General features: G+C 41.7%; 1 pseudogene across 1 annotated transcript in view; it reads left to right on the top strand.

Annotated features, from left to right (window-relative positions):
- The window catches only part of LOC111180253 (uncharacterized), a 29,893-nt pseudogene that overhangs the window by 2,972 nt on the left and 4,470 nt on the right, over window positions 1–22,451 (top strand). The window contains exons 2-3 of the transcript XR_002646167.2: window positions 8,536–21,427; window positions 21,923–22,035. The product of XR_002646167.2 is annotated as an uncharacterized LOC111180253 (transcript). The remainder of the gene's footprint in view (window positions 1–8,535; window positions 21,428–21,922; window positions 22,036–22,451) is intronic.

Raw genomic sequence — 22,451 nt, 5'->3', positions numbered from 1 at the left:
CTAGTTTCACTTTAATTTCATCACCTGGAACTTCAAGTGGGTCCTTAGTGCTGCCCAGGAATTCTACTTCCCTCCTCCATTCTTCTGGATGTCATACCTCTCTGTCCTCCAACCTGTACCTCCTTCCCTCTCATCCTTGTTTTTGATTCATAATCTTGTTTCCTATTCCAGTGAGAAAGTTGAAGCAATGACACGAAAACTTACACAGAATCTCGCCATCTCATCTACCCATACCCACATACCAGCATCTGTAACCTGTTCTCCACCTTCCCTTCCATTACGTAGGTGAATTTTCCATGCTGCCAGCTAAAGCCAGTCCCTCTGCTAAGGCAATAGACCCCAATATCATCTTGCTTAATCAAGGGTGTCACCATCACTCCACCAATTATCCTCCCTCCTCTATCTTATCAATGTTTCCCTCTCTACTGGGTGATTCCCATAAACTTTTATAAGCAGCTGTTATTTCTCCAGTCCTACAAAATCTTCTCTTTGACCCACTTCCACTGGCAGTAACTGCCCATTTCTCTGCTTCCTTTGCAACGAAACTCCTAAAAGAGTTTTCTGTGCTATCTCTAGTTCTTCTCCCATTCTAGAGCAACAAAATACATAACATATGATACATTTAATATAAAGTTGAAAAACATGCCAAATATGATGTATATGTTAAGACTACATACATAGGTAATAGAATCATAACAACACACATGAGATTACATATGTGACATATTTTAGGTCTTCAGCTGAGAGGGTCTCCCACCCTCTCTTAAACCCACTCCATTCATGCTTTCATCCTTATCACTTTGTCAAAACTGTTCTTGTCAAGGTCAACAATGAACTTCACATTGCCTAAGTCCAATGACCTATTCTCAATTATCATCTTAAATTGACCTCTTTGTAACAACTGATACAGCTAACCACTTGATTCACCTTTTTTTTTTTTTTTAACTACACCCTCTTGGTTTTCTTCCTCGTCACTTCATCAGATCCCTCATTCCCTTACTTCTTTCTTCTTTGTTGATTCCATCTCTTCTCCCAGACCTTGTAATGACTCAGGGCTCATTCCTTGGATTTCTTCTCTTTTCTATCTCTACTCATTTTTCATTGGTGATCTAATCAGGCCTCCTGACTTTCAGTACCATCTAAGATACATGAGATCATCATATATGATGACAACTCCCAAATTTATATCTTCAGCTCAGACCTCTCATTTAAATTCCAGATTATGATACCCAGCAGCCTACTGCACATCTCCTCCCTCAAATCTGTTCAGCCCAACAACCTCCCTGTCTCAGTTGATGACAAGTCCACCCTTCAAGTTGCTCAGATCAAAAGCCCTGGAGTCATGCTGGACTTCCCTCTTTCTTATACATCCCATGTCTAGTCCAGAGTCAGAATATTCCTCACCACCTCCACTGCTTCCCCTGGTCTGTTCCACCATCATCTCATGCTTGGGTTAGTCTTCTAAAAGCTCTCCCTGCTTTCATGCTTGCCCCTTAGAGTCTATTCTCAACATAATGGCCAGAGTGATCCTCCTAAAATACAAGTCAGATCATATCATTCCTCTGCTTAAATCCCTGCAATGGCTCCTCATTTCACTCAGAGTAAAAGTCTGTATCCTTAAAATAGTCTCCAGGGTTCTATGAGATCTACACCGTCACCACCCTTCTGATCATTACCTCTCTAATCGCATCTCCTGATACTCTTCTCCTGGGTGACTCTGCTGTAGACTTACTGACCTCCTAGCTGACCCTAGAAGACACCAGCCAGGTTCCCAAGGTAGGACCTTTGCATTAGCTGTTTCCTCTGCCTGGAACACACGTTTCCCCAGATATCTGCATTGCTAATTCCCTCACTTACTTTAGTCAAATGTCATCTTCTCAGTGAGGCCCACCCTGACCTTTCTGAAATCACAACCTATTCTGAACCCTCATTCTACACCCCAGATCACGCTTACCCTGCTCTATCTTTTCCCATAGCTCTTATCTTCTAACATACTGTCTTATTTACTTATGTGTTATGCTTAGTGCTTATTGTCTCTCATCTCCCCCTAGAATGAAAGCTCCACAAGAGCAGGGATTTATCTGTAGTGTTTACTAAGTTATCCCAAGTGCCTAGAGTTCCTATTGACATATAGGAGGTGCTCAATAAATATTTGTTGAATGAATGAACAAGGTGTTTCATGCTTCTATCCATACAAGTGGAAATGAGAAATAGAGTTGACTCTGAACCCTATTTTATTCTGGCAAAAATATTCTACACTTTAATGGTTGATCAAAATTCATAGTATGTAATTTAGATAAATTAGATATTCAAAATTGAACCAAAAGAATAACAAAATTATATTGGTAATACAATTGAGATAAATGTTTTAAACTTAGAGACTCAAAGTTTTTTTTATTTTTATTTTTATAGGGAAATAAAATAGGCTGATCAATAAAAGACTTTCCAGCCTAAAATATTACATTAAAATGTTCCGGGGCAAGTGGAATGGAAATATAATATAAAGAGATAAAGAATGATGTTAAACTTCTTTTAAAGAAATGCTTTTTATGTATTTTTTAAATGGATGATAGATGCATCGTGATATTTAGATTCCCTTGGATACACTTAAAGAATGATGTAACAATCTTATTTTTAAATGCCAGTACCTATAATATGCCAAAAATAACAAACTTTGCCATTATTTAAACTTAAGATGAAACATTTTACATATGACCTTTAAAAATACAAGAAGAAACATAGTTTGTCAAATTTCTTTTAGGAGGTAAGCAAGAAATTTTGAAGACCACAGCCCCCAAAGGATCCAAGCTACCACCTTTCCTGAGACCTCCCTGGGTGAAACGTCTCAATTCCCAGATCCATCTCTGTCCTGGGCAGGCAAAGGCTTGAAAGCTTTCTTTCCCTTTTGTTTTCTTTGATGGCTCCACCTCCGGTGAACTGGAGCTTCCCCAGGGTGAGGAGAATACAGAGTTTTAACCTTTTCATCCCAGAGATGGAGACAGAGAGCTCTCACCTCCTGTACTGCCCACCTAGGAAGGAATAGAATAATATACAGTATTCTTGTGGAAATGACATAGCAATTAACAGCCCCAGGCAAGAGGTAGTACATGATCATTTTGGGGTTAACCCAGTGTTTTGGTATTTTTTTTTACAATTATCCAAGTTGCCTTTGATGATCACTTAACATTGATTAACCTGAACACTGTGTTTCCCACATTCCTAAAAGCACTATAGTAAACTCTGTCATCTCCTCTGGCTTAAAGTGTAGGAAGTTATGCCTGAGGCTGACTGATGTGCATTTGACTATCTGGTGATTTGTTGTTTTAGCTTTAGAGGCGGCCAAAGCCAGGCTTGATGAGGAAGGGAGAAGATGGTGGAGCCAAGGCTCCAGTTCCTTGCTTGCTTTTGCTCTTTCTTTCTTTTCCTTTCTTTTCTTTTCTTTTCTCTCTCTCTTTCTTTTCTTTCGCTTTCTTTTCTTTCTCCCCTTCCTTCCTTCCTTCTTTCCTTCCTTCCTTCCTTCCTTCCTTCTCTCCCTCCCTCCCTCCTCCCTCCCTCCCTCCCTCCCCCCTCCCTCCCTCCCTCCCTCCCTCCCTTCCTTCCTTCCTTCCCCACCGTAATAGCTGGATCCAGCAAGGGCCACAAGGGCAGCTGTGGACAGATTCCCGAGGGGGGAAAGGGGTGAAGGCAGGAAGGAAGGAATCAGGTGGGAGGGGAAGGGAAATCGCGGCCCACCTTTGTCTGGTGGCAGTCCTCTAAGTATTAACAGGCTGGGAGGCAGCTGAAAGTGAGGGACAGGAGCAATGCGAGCCGTCTTTGTCAGTCCTAACCGTTCATGCAATGAATGTTTTATTCAATATCTACCAGGTACCGAGTTCTAAGGGCTTCTGAGATAAATCTACTATAGCACATGCCCTTGAGTACCTCCCAGTCAAGTGGGGGAAGAGTGAAGTGTTAGTAGACAATTCTGGTGATGTGGGGATGGAATATGTGAGAGAAAAGAGAAAGAGCAACCCCATCTTGCCTGCGGGAGTTCAGAAATCTTCACAAGACAGTGACATTTGAGCTAGATCTTGAGATAAAGCAGGAGTTTGCCAGTAGAAAGGGATTGAGCGGGGAATTTCAAGGCAGAGAAAACAGCCTAGAGATGTGGAAGTGGTTGGTGTGTTTGTAAATGATTTAAAGAAATTTCAATATGTAGCCACAGATGTATTTGGCCATATACAAAACAAAACATAATATACTACTTATAAGAGGTTACTTACTGTGGCATTGTTTGCCGTAACAGGCTGTTGGGAATAACTCAAATGCTTACCAAAAGGAGGCTAGATAAATAAATTATGGCACATCCATACAAAGGAACACTATATAACTGTCAGAGTAAAGTTTTTTGCTGTACCTGTATGGAAAGATCTCCAAGGTTTACTGCCAAATGACAAATCAAGGCCCAGGACAATGTGTATATTATGCTATCTTTTCTGTTAAAAAGGAGAAAAAGTAATGTGTATTTATGACAGCTGTGGTTGTGTGGAATGGAGTGGGAAGTGGGCAGATGGGGGACGGGTGGGAGGAAAGTTTTCACTCTACACTTTCTTTTGTTTTTGAACCATGTGAATGTATTCCCTATTCAAAAAATTAAATTGAAACTTGTTTGCAACTTGAAATTGAAAGCGACTGGAACGTATCTTCTTCTTCCTCTCCTATAAGACTCAGTGATCCTCTAGGACCCCTGATGTTTTTCAAGGTTGAGCACCCTTTCTTTCTGCTCCCAGACTAGGCTGTGAGTTCCCTGAGGACAGAGGTTCTCTTCTCTCACTCCCTCCAGAGTGCCTAACACTGGGCCTTGCATGGAATGTTAGAATATTTGTTGAGTGAATGCACAGAGGGGACAGGTGTGAGATGAGGCTGGGAAGATAGATTCGGGGCCAGCCTATGAAGGAAGACATGTTGATGAGTTGAACAATGGAAGACAGGTATGTTTGGGTTTTTTTTTTTTTTACAGTTTTATTGAGGTATAATTTTACATTTACAAACTTTTTTAGGTAGAGAGATGAATTTGGGTAAATGCATACATCGTATAACCTCCACCACAATCCAGTTTTAGAACACTTTCATCACTCCAAAATGTTCCCTTCTGTCCCTCTGCAGTCAATCCTCACCTCCGTACTCCAGACCCCAGGTAACCACTGACATGCCTCCTGTTGCTAAGGTTTTGGTTTTTCTAGAATCTCATATAAATGAAATCTTAGAGTATGCAGATTTTTGTATCTGGATTCTTTCACTCAGTTGTTTTGGAGATCCAAAATGTTATTGTGTGTATCAGTAGTTAGTTCCTTTTTACTGTTCAGTAGTATTATATTGTATGTATATGCAAATCCATAGAAACAGAAAGCAGATTAGTGGTTGTCTGGGGATAGGAGAGAGGGGAATTGGGAGATATATGGTTTCTTTTTGGGGTGATGGAAATGTTCTGGCATTAGATGGTGCTGATGGTTGTACAAAATTGTGACTGTACTAAAAGACACTGAATTGTACACTTTAAAATATTAAAACTCATAGAAACAGAGAGTAAAGTGGTGGTTGACAGGGGCTGGGGGGCAGGGGAAGTAGGGAGATGTTGGCCAAAAGTACCAGTTTCTAATTATAAGATGAATAAGTTCTGGGGACCTAATAGTATATGCTGACTATTGTTAACAATACTGTATTGTATACTTAAAAGTTGCTAAGAGAGTAGATCTTACATGTTCTCACCACAAAAGAAAAAACAATGTAATTATGTGAGGTGATAGATTTATTAACCTTATAATGGTAATCATTTTGTGATATATACATGTATCAAATCATCACTTTGTACACTTGAAACTTAAATGATGTTATATATCTCAGTAAATGTGGGGGGAAAATAAAATGGTGAATTTTCTTTTTTTTTTTTTGGCCACGCTGAGCAGCTTGTGGGATCTTAGTTCCCCCGCCAGGGATTGAACCCGGGGCCCCAGTAGCGGAAGCGCTGAATCCTAACCACTGGACAGCCAGGGAATTCCCAAAATGGTGAATTTTATGTTACATAAATTTAGGTAAGCATCACTAGCATGGTTACTAAGCAAATAGTCTTTGGAGGCAGACTGACTTGGTTCAGGTCCCCATTTCACTCCTTACATTGGACAAATTATTCCAAGCCTCAGTTTCTTCATCTGTGAAACGGGGGTAAAAAGACAGCCTTTGTCACAGAGCTGTAGGGAGGACTTAATGAGATAATGCATGTAAAGCACTTAGCATGGTACCGACAAGCTCCTAATCAGTAATAGCTACTTTTTAATCCACCCACACCTGTCCTGTCTCAAGTCTCAATCTACAGGTGGTTAAACTGAACCATCAGGAGATTTAAAAAACTTGTCCCCATGTTGAGGGACATTCTGTAAGAGAACTGATCTTTTTTTTTGTGTGTGTGTGGTATGCGGGCCTCTCACTGTTGTGGCCTCTCCCCTTGCGGAGCACAGGCTCCAGATGCGCAGGCTCAGTGGCCATGGCTCATGGGCCCAGCCGCTCCGCGGCATGTGGGATCTTCCCGGACCGGGACACGAACCCATATCCCCTGCATCGGCAGGCAGACTCTCAACCACTGCGCCACCAGGGAAGCCCGAGAACTGATCTTTACTTTTCAAAAATGTCAATGTCATGACAGACTAAAGAACGGTTCTAGATTGAAGGAGACTCAATAGACATGACAGCTAAACTCTACGCGTGATTCTGAATTGGGTGTGGGGAAAAAATTGCTATCGAGGACATTATTGGGACAATTGACAAAATTGTAATATGGGCAACAGAATCAATGTTAGATTTCCTGATTTTGATGACTGTAGTGTGTAGGGCCAGGACTAGGTGTGGCAAGCAAGGCTCCTAGGGTGCAAAATTTAAGGAAGCCCCCCTTGGGATCACTCACTCCCAGGCCTTGCTTGCCTCCCCCTGGATCTGGCCCTGGTGTTGTGATGATGTAAGAGAATGTCCTTGTTCTTAGGAAGTACACACTGAAGTATTAAGGGGGAAGGCATACCAATGTATGCAACCAACCCTCCAAGAGTTCAGAAACATTAATAATATTTATATAGGTAGAGAGAGAAAATATTAAAGCATATGTGGCAAAATGTTAACATTATAATTGGTGAATAGGGATAAAGGTATACAGAAGTTCTTTGTACTATTCTTGCAAGTTTTCTGTAAGTTGAATTTTTTAAGCCACTTGCCCATGTGATAAAGTTCCTTTAGCAGCAGAGCTGGAATTTGAACCCTCTGTAGCCTCCAGCCTGCCACACACTGTACTGTATGGAGCTTCCCGGTGACCCTTATAGTTATAAGCTGAAGCCAGGGCCTCGGAGGGCCTCCTGACCAGGTGCCTTAGGAAGAAGGTGGACCAGGTGCTTTAGAGCAGTGTTTCTCCAACTTTTAACATGCACACAAATCACTTGGGGATCTTGTTAAAGTGCAGATTCTGATTCAGTGGATCCCAGGTTGGGCTGGAGTGTCTACATTTCTAACAAGTTCCCAGATGAGGCTGATACTGCTGCTCCCTGGATCAGAGTTCCAGAGGCAAGGTAGACTCTAGGGCCCAGAACTATAGGGTCTAAAATGCAAATTTTAGGGCTTCCCTGGTGGCGCAGTGGTTGGGAGTCCACCTGCTGACGCAGGGGACACGGGTTCGTGCCCCGGTCCGGGAAGATCCCACATGCCGCGGAACGGCTGGGCCCGTGAGCCGTGGCCGCTGAGCCTGCGCGTCCGGAGCCTGTGCTCCGCGACGGAAGAGGCCACAACAGTGAGAGGCCCGCGTACCGCTAAATAAATAAATAAATAAAATAATAATAAAATAAAATGCAAATTTTATTGGGGAGGGGAATAATGGTAAGGAACATTTAGGAGACAGTCCACAGTTGTGATTCTATGCACTTCAAATGGTTTTCAATCATAAGGTCAGCTTTCTTTTTTCAAACATCCTTTCATTCAATGTACATGCAGAGTGAGCCTACTGGATGCCATACTTCAGAGTAAGGAATTGAATGGTGATGAACATTAACTGAAAGGGTTATAATTTATCCAGTCTTTCCCCTTCCCTAGGAGACTCCAAATCAGCCTTAAATCTAGATAGTTTTTAGTCCAACAAGTGAACTTGGCATCTAACAGTCTCACAAAGCACCGAGCTGATCTCCCTGTGCTATGCAGCTGCTTCCCACTAGCTATCTGTTTTACATTCGGTAGTGTATATATGTCCATGCCACTCTCTCACTTCGTCCCAGCTTACCCTTCCCCCTCCCCATGTCCTCAAGTCACAGGCACAAGAGGGAACATTGCAGGCAGGGAGTGCTATAAATGATGATATCATCAAAAGCAAAAACAAACAAACAAAAAAAGAGTTGGCATTTGTGCTATAGTATCATTTTAGGGATGTAAGAATTTTATAATGAGTATTTGTACAAAGGGATTGTAGCTTTCAGCTCTAAGGGGGAAACTGTTATACCTTAACATCACCAACATCTTTTCTTTTTGAAGCATTTTTCCTGGGAGACAACCTTGAGGAAAATCATTAGCTTTACCTTGAACCAAAACTACAGTTACTATTTTCTGAGCGATTTGAGGATAATCAAGTGGCACCTTTTAGAGGGGAGGTACTTGAAGGAGAAGAAGGATGCTGTGAGCATCTCAGCAGCACACACCCCACATCTAACCCTCAGGAAGGAGCCGTGTGAAGGGTAAGGACACCTGGTTCCAAGACTCAGCCCTTCAGTCCCCCTCTTCCAAGAAAAGGAGGCCGGCAGAGCCCTCACCTCTCTGAGGCTCCCAGAACACTTGCCACTGCTCTGAGCGTTTTCTTTCCCTTTTTCCCAGTGGCAGCTGCTGCCTCTCTGCTTTTGCTTCTTCCCCTTTCCTTTGCCTGGCTGACTTTCACTTCCCTGGCACTTCTGCTAAGCTGCACCCAGCTGCTGCCTTTTTTTTTTTTTTTAACATCTTTATTGGAGTATAATTGCTTTACAATGGTGCGTTAGTTTCTGCTGTATCATAAAGTGAATCAGCTATACATATACATATATCCCCGTTTCCCCGTGCTCTTGTGTCTTCCTCCCACCCTCCCTATCCCACCCCTCTAGGTGGTCACAAAGCACCAAGCTGATCTCCCTGTGCTATGTGGCTGCTTCCCACTAGCTATCTATTTTACATTTGGTAGTGTATATATGTCCATGCCACTCTCTCACTTCGTCCCAGCTTCCCCTTCCCCTTCCCCGTGTCCTCAAGTCCATTCTCTACGGCTGCATCTTTATTCCTGTCCTGCTCCTAGGTTCTTCAGAACCTTTTTTTTTTTAGATTCCATATATATGTGTTAGCATATGGTATTGGTTTTTCTTTCTGACTTACTTCACTCTGTATGACAGTCTCTAGGCCCATCTACCTCATTACAAATAACTCAATTTTGTTTCCTTTTATGGCTGAGTAATATTGCATTGTATATATGTGCCACATCTTCTTTATCCATTCACCTGTCGATGGACACTTAGGTTGCTTCCATGTCCTGGCTATTGTAAGTAGAGCTACAATGAACATTGTGGTACATGACTCTTTTTGAATTATGGTTTTCTCCAAAATATACAAGCAGCTCATGCAGCTCAGCTGCTACCTTTTAACTGTCCCCACACTTCCTGCCCTCCGCTGCCTCCCTGCCTATGGCTACCCAGAGCTTGCCGGAGCCTGGCCTGCAAGGTGAACCTGGTAGAGAAGCACTGCAGGATCCAGGGTCTGCTCCTATGTTGCGAGGGGGGCACAGCCCTTTCTGAGGCCACGCAAGACTCCTCCATTGCTGGGTACCTGCATATCCATGTACGTATCTTTAATCGCCAAGGAAATGAGAAGGCCCTGGAAGCCACTGGTGGTCAGAGCTGTTTCCTCTCTCTCCTTTTCAGGGATGCTGGTTATCAGGTCAGCTCCTACCTGGTTCAACAATAACACCTATCCTCTCTAAAAAAGATGCCCTGGCTCAGAAGCCCCCTCCAGCCTGGATGCCCATCTGCCCTCCCCAGCACATAGATAAATGGCTTTGCAGGGGGGCTTTCTGGTCTGAACTTGCCTGAGGCTACGCCAGTTAGTTAGAATGCAGGTCCTAAATCCTATCCTAATCACAGTCCGCAGAGTCCCCTGGGATAAGGTTCTTTGTTGGAGGGTTTGACCCAAAGGCCCTGGAAGACAGGCTCATGCCCTCCTCCCCTACAGCCTGCCCTAACTGCTCCCCCAGGGAGCAAATCAGAACTGATTCTTCAGCAAAGGAAAAAGCCACAGTGGGCAATCACAGGCCAGGCCTAGGGTTTGCCTCCCTCCCTTCCCCACTTTTCCAACGCTCAGTCATCCGTAGGGCCCAACCCTCTGTCTACCAGTGACTCTGTCTCAGCTGATCTCATCCAAAAAACCACAAGCCCCCAACTGGCACCTGATTTCCTACCATCTTGTGTGTTTGCATTCTCCTTCATTAGGAGACAATAAAATAGCGGTGGGCATTATGGATGAGCTTTGGAGTCAAAGGGACCTATGTTCAAATCCTTCTCCATCACTGTGTTCCTAGGCAAGTTACTGAATCTTCTCAGCTTTAGTTACTTCATCTGTAAAAATAAGTATCATCATACTTCTTTAACGTTTTTTCCCTGAGAATTAACTGAAAATTCTCTCCAACAAAAATTTTTTGTGTCTACTGTTTGCCAGGCACTGCTCTAGATGGGGATGTAGTGGTGTATAAGACAAATTCTGTCTTTAAAGTGCTTACATTCTACAGACAGTAAACATGTAGCCAAACAAATAATATAATATTAAATAGTGATTTTTTTTTTCAGAAAGATCATAGAGAATAACCAGATTTGGAGAGAGGGTGGAGTAGTATTTTAAATAGGGTGATTAGGGAAGGTTGTCTGAAGAGGTGGCATCTGAGCAGACCTGAGATGTAAAGGAGTGAGCTATGCAAAAATCTGGGGAGAGCAGGTATAAAGATCCTGAAGTAGAAATGAGCCTAGTGTGTTAATGTAACAACAGTAGGATCAGTGCAGATAGGACAGGGTAAGAGAGAGGAGCAAGGATGGAGATAAGATCAAAGAGGTAATACGTGTGGGAAAGATTTAGCATGTAGTAAGTGCTCCATAAATTATTCTTGAAGGGATCTCATTTTCCTAATAAGGCTGTATGCTCTTGAGGGCATTCATATTGAACAAATATTTACTGAGTGCCTACTAGGTGTCAGCTACAGTGCTCCAAGATAGGGATATAATAATGAACAAGACAATCGTGGGAGAGAAAAATAATAAGAAAATGAGCAGGGTGCAGTGCAGGATTGCAACCTTAGGAGCTGAACTTGGACTCAGGGGCATCCTGATGCTTGCCATGCTATTATACAACACTGCTTAGGGAAGTGCCCAGTGAATCATTATTTGAATATTAAGAGATGGAAAAAGAGATACAGGGCAAATATGAACCAAAAGAACTCCATTTAATATCACTCAATATAGACCTTAAAGTAGAAAACATCATAAGGGACAAAGAGGACTTCATATGCAGTATAGACTGAGAAGCTATAAAGATTATAAACTATATGCACCTAACAATATCACTTCAAAAAAATATAAAGCAACAACTGATAGAAGAATCAACAACCGTAATTGGACATTTAATATAGAGCTCTTCCTTAACTTACTATGGGGTTATATCCTGATAAAAAGTTGAAAACACGTTTAATACACCTAAACTATTGATCATAGCTTAGCCTAGCCTACCTTAAGCAAGTTCAGAACACTTAACATTAGCCAACAGTTGGGTAAAATTATCTAACACAAAGCCTATTTTATATAATAAACTGTTGAATATTTCATGTAATTTATTGAATACCATACTGAAAGTGAGAAACAAAGTGGTTGTATGGGTACGTAATGGTTGTAAATGTATCAGTTGTTCACCCTGGTGATCTTGTGGCTGACTGGGAACTATGATTCACTGCCACTGCCCAGCATCAGGAGAGAGTATTGTACTGCATGTCGATAGCCCAGGAAAAGATCAAAGTTCAAAATTCAAAGTACAGTTTCTACTGAAACTGTATAGCTTTCCCATCATCGTACATTTGAAAAATCTTAAGCTGAACCATCATAGGTCAGGGACTGTGTGTATTACCTTAGAAACTGATAGATCAAATAGTTTTTTTTTTTTTTAAAGTGAAGATAAAAATATATATATTTTTTAAATAAATTTATTTATTTACTTATTTATTTTTGGCTGCGTTGGGTCTTCGTTGTGGTGCATTGGCTTCTCATTGAGGTGACTTCTCTTGTTGCGGAGCACTGGCTCTAGGCGCACGGGGTCAGTAGTTGTGGCTTGCGGGTTTTAGAGAGCAGGCTCAGTAGTTGTGGCGCACGGGCTTAGTTGCTCCACGGCGTGTGTGATCTTCCCGGAACAGGGCTCGAAACTGTGTCCCCTGCATTGGCAGGTGGATTTTTAACTACTGCACCACCAGGGAAGCCCCTATAAAACATATTTTAATGACTCAATTAGTAAGCTCAGTCTAATAGAGAGCTTTATACTCAACAAATAAAGGATATATATTCTTTCCAAGAATATATGGAATAGTCTCAAAGATCAGTCATGTACTAGTCATGCACCTCAATAAATTCCAAAGAGTTAACATCATACAGCCCATGTTCTCTAATGAAGAATGCAATAAATTTAGAAATCAATAACAAAAGGATAGCTTAAAATTCCTAAAAATCTGAAAATGCAAAAAATACTATTAAATACCAGAATAAAGATATTAAAATAAGGAAAATTACCAAAAAATGAAACACCACGTGTCAAAGTATATGTAAGGTAGTCCTTAAAAGGGATTTATAGTGCCACATGCACTTATTTAACAAACAAGAAATATTGAAACCAAATGAGCTAAGCGTTCAGTGCAAAAGCCCATAAAGATAAGGGCAAAAATCAATGATATTTGATGATGGTGGGGGAGAGGAAAGAAAAGCAATAAATATGAATAGCAAAATCAAAAAATAATTTGTTGAAAAGAACGATAAAGGAAATGAGTATATTGGTGTCATTGAGAACTGAGATTTTGACATGGCAGAAAGGAGATATACATGTAAGATGGATGAGGTTACATACTTCTGAACTTGAATTGAAAGTATGTGGGGCTTCCCTGGTGGCACAGTGGTTAAGAATCCACCTGCCATTGCGGGGACACGGGTTCGAGCCCTGGTCCGGGAAGATCCCACATGCTACAGAGCAACTAAGCCCGTGCACCACAACCACTGAGCCTGCGCTCTAGAGCCCGTGAGCCACAACTACTGAGCCCCTGTGAGCCACAACTACTGAGCCCCCGTGCCACAACTACTGAAGCCTGTGCGCCTAGAGTCCGTGCTCCGCAACAAGAGAAGCCACTGCAATGAGAAGCCCGTGCACTGCAATGAAAGAGTAGCCCCGGCTCGCTGCAGCTAGAGAAAAAAGCCCATGCATAGTAACGAAGACCCAACACAGCCAAAAATAAATAAAATAAATTTTAAAAAGAGGCCAAATGCACAAATTTTAAGGGGAAAAAAAATCCATAGATTTGATGAAATCAAAATTAAATATTTCTGTCCTATGGAGGCCATCATAAATGGAGCTAACAGACAAGTGGTCAATTGGGAAAAGTTATTTGTAATATTCAAAATTAACACAAAATAAATACTTATAATATTCAAAAAAATTCCTTTAAGATAGCTTTAAGGAAGGGCTTCCCTGGTGGCACAGTGGTTGAGAATCTGCCTGCGGATGCAGGGGACGTGGGTTCGTGCCCCGGTCTGGGAATATCCCACATGCCACGGAGCCTGGGAAGATCCCACATGCCACGGAGCGGCTAGGCCCTGAGCCATGGCCACTGAGTCTGTGCGTCCGGAGCCTGTGCTCCGCAACGGGAGAGGCCACAACAGTGAGAGGCCCGTGTACCGAAAAAAAAAACCAAAAACCAAAATAACACCTGGTAAGTATAAAGATAGCTTTAAGGAAAAGACAGGGAATCTGACAGAAAACTAAATGAGCATAGGATACGAAGAGGCGATTCACAGGAGAAACCTGCATGACTAATAAGTCTGCTAAGAGATGTTTAACCTCATTAGTAATCAGTGAAATGTAAATCAAAACTAAATACCATTTTACACCTCTCAGATTGGAGAAAAGGAAATCAGATGCCATTAACTGCTGGCAGTGGGTGGAATGACAGGACGCTTAAGGTGCTCCGGATGAGACTGTAAGTGACTGTTCCTGGTGTTGTCATTCAGGAGAGCCCTGGGCATTACTGCATGAGGATAAGGCTGGGTAGCCCTAAACCCCAGCAGTTCCACTCCTGAGCTTATCCTCAAAAGAAACTTAAGGTTGTTGTGAGAATCAAATGAGCTACATTCAGGAATCAAAGATTAGTTCTTTTGCCCCATCCCTTTTTGGCAAACTCTTATTTCCAAGTGGCCCTCAGACTTTTTCACCTGGATGTACGTAATGAAGTTGGCAAGAGGGAACTAGAAAGGGAATACCCTTTCACAAGATGACTGATTGCCAGCACTTGTCAGTCACTTCCTGGTTAACAATCATAGGAGCAACAACACTTTTCACCCTTTGGGCACTTAAAAATTTGCTAAGCATTTTTGCACGTGTGATCTCATGTCAGCTATTCAATAATTCTGTGAGGAAGGTGCCATTAACATTTTAAATTAATTTATTAAATTAAAAAAATTTTTTAATTGAAATATAGTTGATTTACAATATTTTGTTAGTTGCAGGTGTACAGCAAAGTGATTCGGTTATGCTTATATATGTATATATCTGTATTCTTTTCCATTACAGTTTATTACAAGATACTGAATATAGGTCCCTGTGCTATACAGTAAATCATTGTTGTTTATCTCTTTTTTTTTTTTGTGGTACGCAGGCCTCTCACTATTGTGGCCTCTCCCGTTGCGGAGCACAGGCTCTGGGCGTGCAGGCTCAGCGGCCATGGCTCACGGGCCTAGCTGCTCCACGGAATGGGGGATCTTCCTGGACCGGGGCACGAACCCATGTTCCCTGCATCGGCAGGCGGACTCCCAACCACTGCGCCACCAGGGAAGCCCTGTTTATCTCTTTTATATATGGTAGTGTGCACCTGTTAATCCCATACTCCCAATTTATCCCTGCCCCTTCCCCTTTGGTAACCATAAGTTTGTTTTCTATGTCTGTGAGTCTGTTTCTGTTTTATAAATAAGTTCATTTGTACTAATTTTTATATTCCACATATAAGTGATATCATATAATATTTGTCTTTGTCTGACTTCACTTAGTATGATCATCTCTACGTCCATTTGTGTTGCTGCAAATGGCATTATTTCATTATTTTCTATGGCTTAGTAATATTCCACTGTATATATATATATACCACATCTTCTTTATCCATTCATCTGTCAATGGACACTTAGGCTGGCTTTTGTAAATAGTGCCTCTATGAACATAGGGGTGCGTGTATCTTTTCGAATTAGAGTTTTCTTCTTTTCCGGATATATGCCAGGAGTGGGATTGCAGGATCACATGGTAGTTCTATTTTTAGTTTTTTGAGGAACCTTTGTACTGTTCTCCACAGTGGCTGTACCAGTTTACATTCCCACCAACAGTGTAGGAGGGTTCCCTTTTCTCCACACCCTCTCCAGCATTTATTTGTAGACTTTTTGATGATGGCCATTAACTCTTTTTTTTTATAGATAAGGAAACAAAGGCTCAGAAGATAAAAATCCAAAGAAGTCTCATAGCTACTACTCAGGATTGTCAGGATTTATATTGGATCAGATGGCTAGGGAGCACAGTCACCTGTTAGGTTATATTAGTTACTACTCTTTTGGTTGCAAATAATAAAACTTCGACAGGAACAACTGAGGGAGGAAAGCCCTAAGGTGATGGGGAAGGCTTTCATTTCTGCCCAAACTACAGCTGCTCTTGTCCTAGCTTTCCCTGATCTGTAACCGCTCACAGCTCCTCCCCACTCTGCCCTCAGCATTGACCACACCAGACCCACCTCCTCAATCTCATCTACCATCATCACTTCCTTCCAAGGCCTCACTTAGCAGAAACCACCACGGATGAAGCCACCACTGCTACTTTAAGGGCATTTGCATTAGCAGGATCTTAAAAAAAAATCAGGAAAGAGTGATGGGAGAGAAATAAGACAAAGAAAACAAAATGCCTAAAGAAAATGTACAAATGGCAAACATATACTATTGAAAAGAGGCTCAATAGTAATAGTCATCAGTGAAATGCAAATTAAAACTACAGTGAGACACCTCTTTATGCCTACTAGGATAGATAAAATTAAAATGACTTGCCATGCCAAGAGCTAACAAGGGTGTGGAGTGCCTGGAATGCTGGTAGGTGTGTAAAATGGGACAGTCACTTTGGAAAGCAGTTTGGCAGTATCTTAAAAAATTAAATATAGGGCTTCCCTGGTGGCGCAGTGGTTGAGAGTCCGCCTGCCGATGCAGGGGACACGGGTTCGTGCCGCGGTCCGGGAAGATCCCACATACCGCGGAGCGGCTGGGCCCGTGAGCCATGGCCGCTGAGCCTGCGCGTCCGGAGCCTGTGCTACGCAACGGAAGGGGCCACAACAGTGATAGGCCCGCGTACCACAAAAAAAAAAAAATTAAATATACATTTACCATATGACCCAGAAATTCCACTCTTAGATGTTTATCCCACTGCCCCAAGTTGAAAATATATGTCTTCACAAGGACCTGTACACAAATGTTCATAGCATCTTTATTCAAAATAGCCAAAAACTGGAAATAACCCAAATGTCCATCCACAGGTGAATGTACAAACAGATTGTGGTAAATTCATTCAATGATCCACTATACAACAATAAAATTTCATGAATTATTGGTACATGCCAAAACATGGTGGTTGGGACGCCCAATTTGGGCATCTATATATTATATACAGTTAAATAATTAGTTATTCTTCTACAGTATTTATAGCTTGGAATATTTATGTTGCAGTTCTTATGTTAACTAACCATTCCTTGTGGTGTTTCTCAGCCTTGCCTGATAATAAGAATTACCTGGTGCAATAGACTGAATGATGGCCCAACTGTGTCCATGTCCTAATCTCTGGAACCTATGAATATTACCTTATATGGCAAAAGGGACTTTTCGGATCTGATTAAATTAGGATATTGAGGTGGAGAGATTATCCTGGATTATCTGGGTGGGCCTTATGTAATCATAATAATCCTGACTAATGAGACACAGGAGGATTTGGAGTCAAAGGGAAAGCAATGTGACGTTGCAACCAGAAGTTGAAGTGGTGCACTTTGAAGATGGAAAATGGAGCCACAAGGCAAGGAATATCACTAGAAAGCCACTATGAGGGACTTCCCTGGTGGCGCAGTGGTTAAGAATCTGCCTGCCAATGCAGGGCACACAGGTTTGATCCCTGGTCCAGGAAGATCCCACATGCCGCAGAGTAACTAAGCCTGTGTGCCACAACTACTGAGCCCACATGCCACATCTACTGAAGCCCGTGGGCCTAGAGCCCGTGCTCCACAACGAGAAGCCACCACAATGAGAAGCCCGCGCACCGCAACGAAGAGTAGCCCCTGCTCGCCGCAGCTAGAGAAAGCCCACGTGCAGCAACAAAGACCCAACGCAGCCAAAGATAAAAAGGAAAAACAAAAAAAAGCCTTGTTGTTAGAAAGCCACTAGGAGCTGAAAAAGGCAAGAAATTAATTTTCCCCTCAGAGTCTACTGAAGAAACCAGTCCTTTCCACACTCTGACATTCGTCCATTGAAACTGATTCTGGACTTCTCATCTCCAGAGCTGTAACATAAATTTAAGTTGTTTTAAGTCACTAAGGGTTTTGGTAATTAGTTACAGCAGCAGTAGTAAACTAATACACCTGGGTTATTTGTTAAATGTACAAATTACCATTCTTCTCCCCTGTAAATTCTGATTCCATTGGTCTGAGTGGGAAGCCCAGGAATCTGTTTTCTAACAAAGGTCCAGGTGATTTTTACCTTCAGACAAATTTTGGAACTACTACTGTAGTGGATTGTGATAGCCCAGCCAAATTCCTCATCACCAATTTTCTGGGAACAGACCCCATCTGCTTGCTTTGATTTGCATGTGGAGACATGACCAAGGATTGATGAATCCTGGAACTCACCTGAGTGTTTGAGACTGGTCCATGGGTGGACATATGGCTCACACTGGCCAATCACAATCCTTCTCTGTGAATTTATACATGGAAGCCGTGCTTTTTCTTTGTGCTGGGATGGCTATGCTAGGATGGATCATTGGCCTGCCTTTGCTGGCAACCATCTCTGACTACACGGAGGAAGCCCATCTGCAGTAGGAAAGGGGATAACAAACAGAGGAGAGCAGAGTTAAAAGTTAGAAGGAGAGAGAGGGAAAACTCTGATTCCTCTGAGCTGTGGAACCAGTTGCATCTGATGCTGGTACCATCCCTGTTCTTTGGACTTATAAGAAATCGATAAATTCTGTTATTGTTCAAGCTCACTGAATGGGTATTCAGTCCTCTGAAATATAAAGGCTCCTAGCTATCATACTGGGGTGTTATGTGGAATAGATCCCTTACATTGTCTGGCTTTCTCTTCACCCCTTTCTATGTCCAACATCAAATGTTTCATACTTGTCTATGCCAGTTTACACTCATCTGATCAGAATATATACGCTAACTGCATGGAGATTTTAGTCATTCTGTCTCTACCACTCACGCTAACTCCTTTACATCATAAACCAAGTAAAGTCCGTGCCCATCAGCTGTATGTTCAGGCTACTTCTCTTTCTACTTCTGATCCTGTTCCCTCCTAACTATTTAGTGACAAGAAATTCTGGGGTGGTGGCTCTCTTCCAGTAAAAACAGACTCTTCAAAACTATGATTGCTTTTATTCAAAGTTCTGTCTACAAAAATATTGTCTGCTGCCACATTATGTGGGGTTTCATAGGCATCTTTAGCTTGAAGTAAGGAGCAAAGAGGTTGAGTACTTGATTGGAAGATTCCCCGCCACTATTCAAGTTAGTTCTTCAATGATTGTTTTTGATCTTTCAATCCCAAAGTTTCTCAGTTCTAGCAGATGCAGTTAAACACAGTTATCTGCAACATTTTCCTGGTATAAATCTTCATTGCCAAGGGGATGGGCCTATAGCATTACAAACTGGGACTGACCAAAGGAGCCTTTACACACAGACCACCGTTGGCGAGTACTGTCAGGTCCTTCATACAGTCTGGCTGTAAAACTTGGTGGAAGAATTCCTAACTTTTCCCTCTGCCCGGAGAGTGGAAAAGGACACTGGCTAATAGTCAGAAAACTGAGTATAGTCTTGGCTCTGCCATTTATTACCACTTAGTAAACTTAGGCAAGTCAGTTAACACCTCTTGGTTCTAATTTCTTCATCTATAAAATGAGATTCATGATACTCCCCTACCTGCCTACCTTACTGGGTGATTGTAAACATTAAATAAGGTATACAGACATAAGGTATTATTATGCACTAAAACAAATGTAAAATTTAATAATGGAACCCTACTCCTAGACATCTTTATTTAAACCTGGGATTGTAGAATTGTGACTATTCTACTTCTAAGATTGAAAAAGTGGATTGCTTCTCATAAATCAATTTATTTAATATCCATACATTATAATGAGTTAGGAATTATGTGGGCTCATATACGGAGTAACATCAAATTTGGAATATCAGGATATTGCCATATGCAAATGGTTGAAGATTCAAAGTATGGATACACATAACAACGTAAATAGATGCTACAAATTTCTGCAACACATGCCTAAAAACAGTCTTCAGCAGATATTTCTAAATTCTGTCTAGATTACAGCTTTTGAACAAAACAAAAGCCCAATGGATTTGGACCAGAGATCTCTAAAATCTCCTCCACCCCACAACTGTCTTTATTTAGTACTAAATTTAGAGCAGATGGAGAAACCAGCAAGCAAGACAATGCCTGCATGTGTTAATAAATTAATACCGCTGAGCCAAACCAGTAGAAGAATCTTGAGTGGGCTCTACATGTTAGCTGAGCTACAAAGAATGCAGGGCTCCTGCTTTTGAGGAGTTTATAGTCTATATAATTTACATATGCTATTGTTTACCAACATTTTTTTGAGAACTTACTATATGCCAGGCACTATTCTTAGTGTTTTACTCATATTGACCCATTTAATCCTCCCAACACCCCTGTGAGATAGATACTGTTATATTATCCAGTTTACAGAGGAAGACACTGAATCTCATAGAAACTAAGTGACCTTGCCCAAGGTCACATGCTACTGACAGAGCTAGGATTTCAAACATCGCACTCTTAGCCACCATGCTAAACTGCTCTTCTAGAAAGGCATAGAAAGGAATAGAATGTCCTATGACTTCACTTCATATTTACTATGAGGATATGGGCTGGGGGTACAGAGTGAATTATTTCCTTGATTTCATATTGAAAACTGATAGGGTCTCCCTGTCATTCAGTTTATATACATTTATTCATTCAACAGATTTTTTTGAGTGTCTATCTAGGTCAGGCTGCTCTGATGAGATGACATTTGAGCAGAGACCGGAAGGAAATGAGAGGGTGAGCTATGAATGTAGCTGGGGATGGAATGTTTCAAACTCAGGAAACAGTAAGTAGAAAAGCCCTAAGGTGGGCACACGCTTGGTGTGAGGAACAGCGAGGTGACAGAAAGAGCAGAGGGTGATAGGAGATGAGATTGGAGCAGAGTGAGATTTACCACGAAGCCAATGACACTTGCCTGGACCTCTGTTCCTGAGGGGAATTTTGGGAGTTGTGGAGAGTTCTAGATGGGGTGGTGGAGCCAGGCTGCAATCTGGAAGAATCTCTGTGTAAGCACGTCTGATAAATTGCCTAAAGTGATATCAGAAGAAAGAGATCTGAATTAAATTGTTGAGATTTATTTTCTAATTCTAAATTAACATCAGTTCTGTAACTAATTTTATATTTGTAGTTTGCATTCTTTTCCTTAGCAAGGACCCACGTTCCTCTTTCCTTTCCCTCCTGTTCACCTATGGTGTAAGCCTCAGGTTTGGCAAAATCTGGGTCCCACCCTAGACCAGGGAGATTGGAGGTGGCAGTGGATAGGGCTGATCACTTAGGGCCTGGTAGAACTTGGTTGGGATTTTGACCTTTACTCTTGAGTGAGACGCAATATTATTGGGGAATTTTGAGCAGAGTAGTGATGTGACCTTAATTATCTTTCTAAAGGATCACTCTGACTGCTGAGCTTAAGGCGGACTGTGTAAAGAAGAACTGTACAGTTGAAATACAAGGAGAACCACATATGTCATTTTAAATTGTTTGGTAGGCACATTAAAAAAGTCAAGTGACAGGTGAGATTAATTTTAATGATACATTTTATTTAACATAATATGTCCAAAATATCATTTCAACACATAATCAATGTAAAAAATGATTGAAATATTTTATATTCTTTTTCTCATATTGTGTGAAATCCAGGGAATATTTTCCACTTATAGTACATCTTGGTTTGGACTAGTCACATTTCAGATGCTCAGTAGCACATGTGGCTTGTGGCCTAAACAGATTCAAAGCAATGTGTCCTGGACCCAACCTTCCTAAACTGGGGGGGTGTAGGTACTCCCTACCCACCCTCTGGGCTGGTGGAGTACTCTGAGGGCAGTTTCCAAACTCCATGGGGGTTAAAGCTGAAGTGAATGACGAGGGAACACCCCGGGCTCAGATCTGAGGTTTGACAATGATAATGTCTAACTTGTATATAGTACTTTCGGTTTTAATTGTTTATCTATGTTAAATCATTTAATCTTCATAACAGTTTATTCATGGCAATCCTATTACCATTCCAGATTCACAGATGAAGAAACTAAGGCAAAAGAGAGATGAAATAATTTATTCAAGACCACACTGCAGTTTTACTTCAGAGTTTGTGCTCCCATCTACTACACCAGTGGTCCTCCCAGTAAAATATTTCATCATTCCTGTTCTCCTTTTGATTGTGCTCCATTCTACTTACCTTTATTAATAGTATTCTTATGCTTTTTTTTTTTTTTTTTTTTTTTTGCGTTACGAGGGCCTCTCACCATTGTGGCCTCTCCCGTTGCGGAGCACAGGCTCCGGACGCGCAGGCTCAGCGGTCATGGCTCACGGGCCCAGCCGCTCCGCGGCACGTGGGATCCTTCCGGACCGGGGCACGAACCCGTGTCCCCTGCATCGGCAGGCGGACTCCCAACCACTGCACCACCAGGGAAGCCCTTTTATGCTTTTTTTGCATACTTTTATTGATCACTCTATCATATTTTTCTGTAACAAAAATCTGAATATATTGAAAACAATTTTTTTATATTTCTTGTGGCCAAAAAATTTCTTATGGATTGA

Source organism: Delphinapterus leucas, chromosome 14, assembly GCF_059928025.1.
Source record: "Delphinapterus leucas isolate spDelLeu-1000000601 "Yukka" chromosome 14, BTC_Dleu_Yukka2, whole genome shotgun sequence".
Taxonomy (NCBI): Eukaryota; Metazoa; Chordata; class Mammalia; order Artiodactyla; family Monodontidae; genus Delphinapterus; species Delphinapterus leucas.
This window is presented reverse-complemented; position numbering and strand designations above follow the sequence as displayed.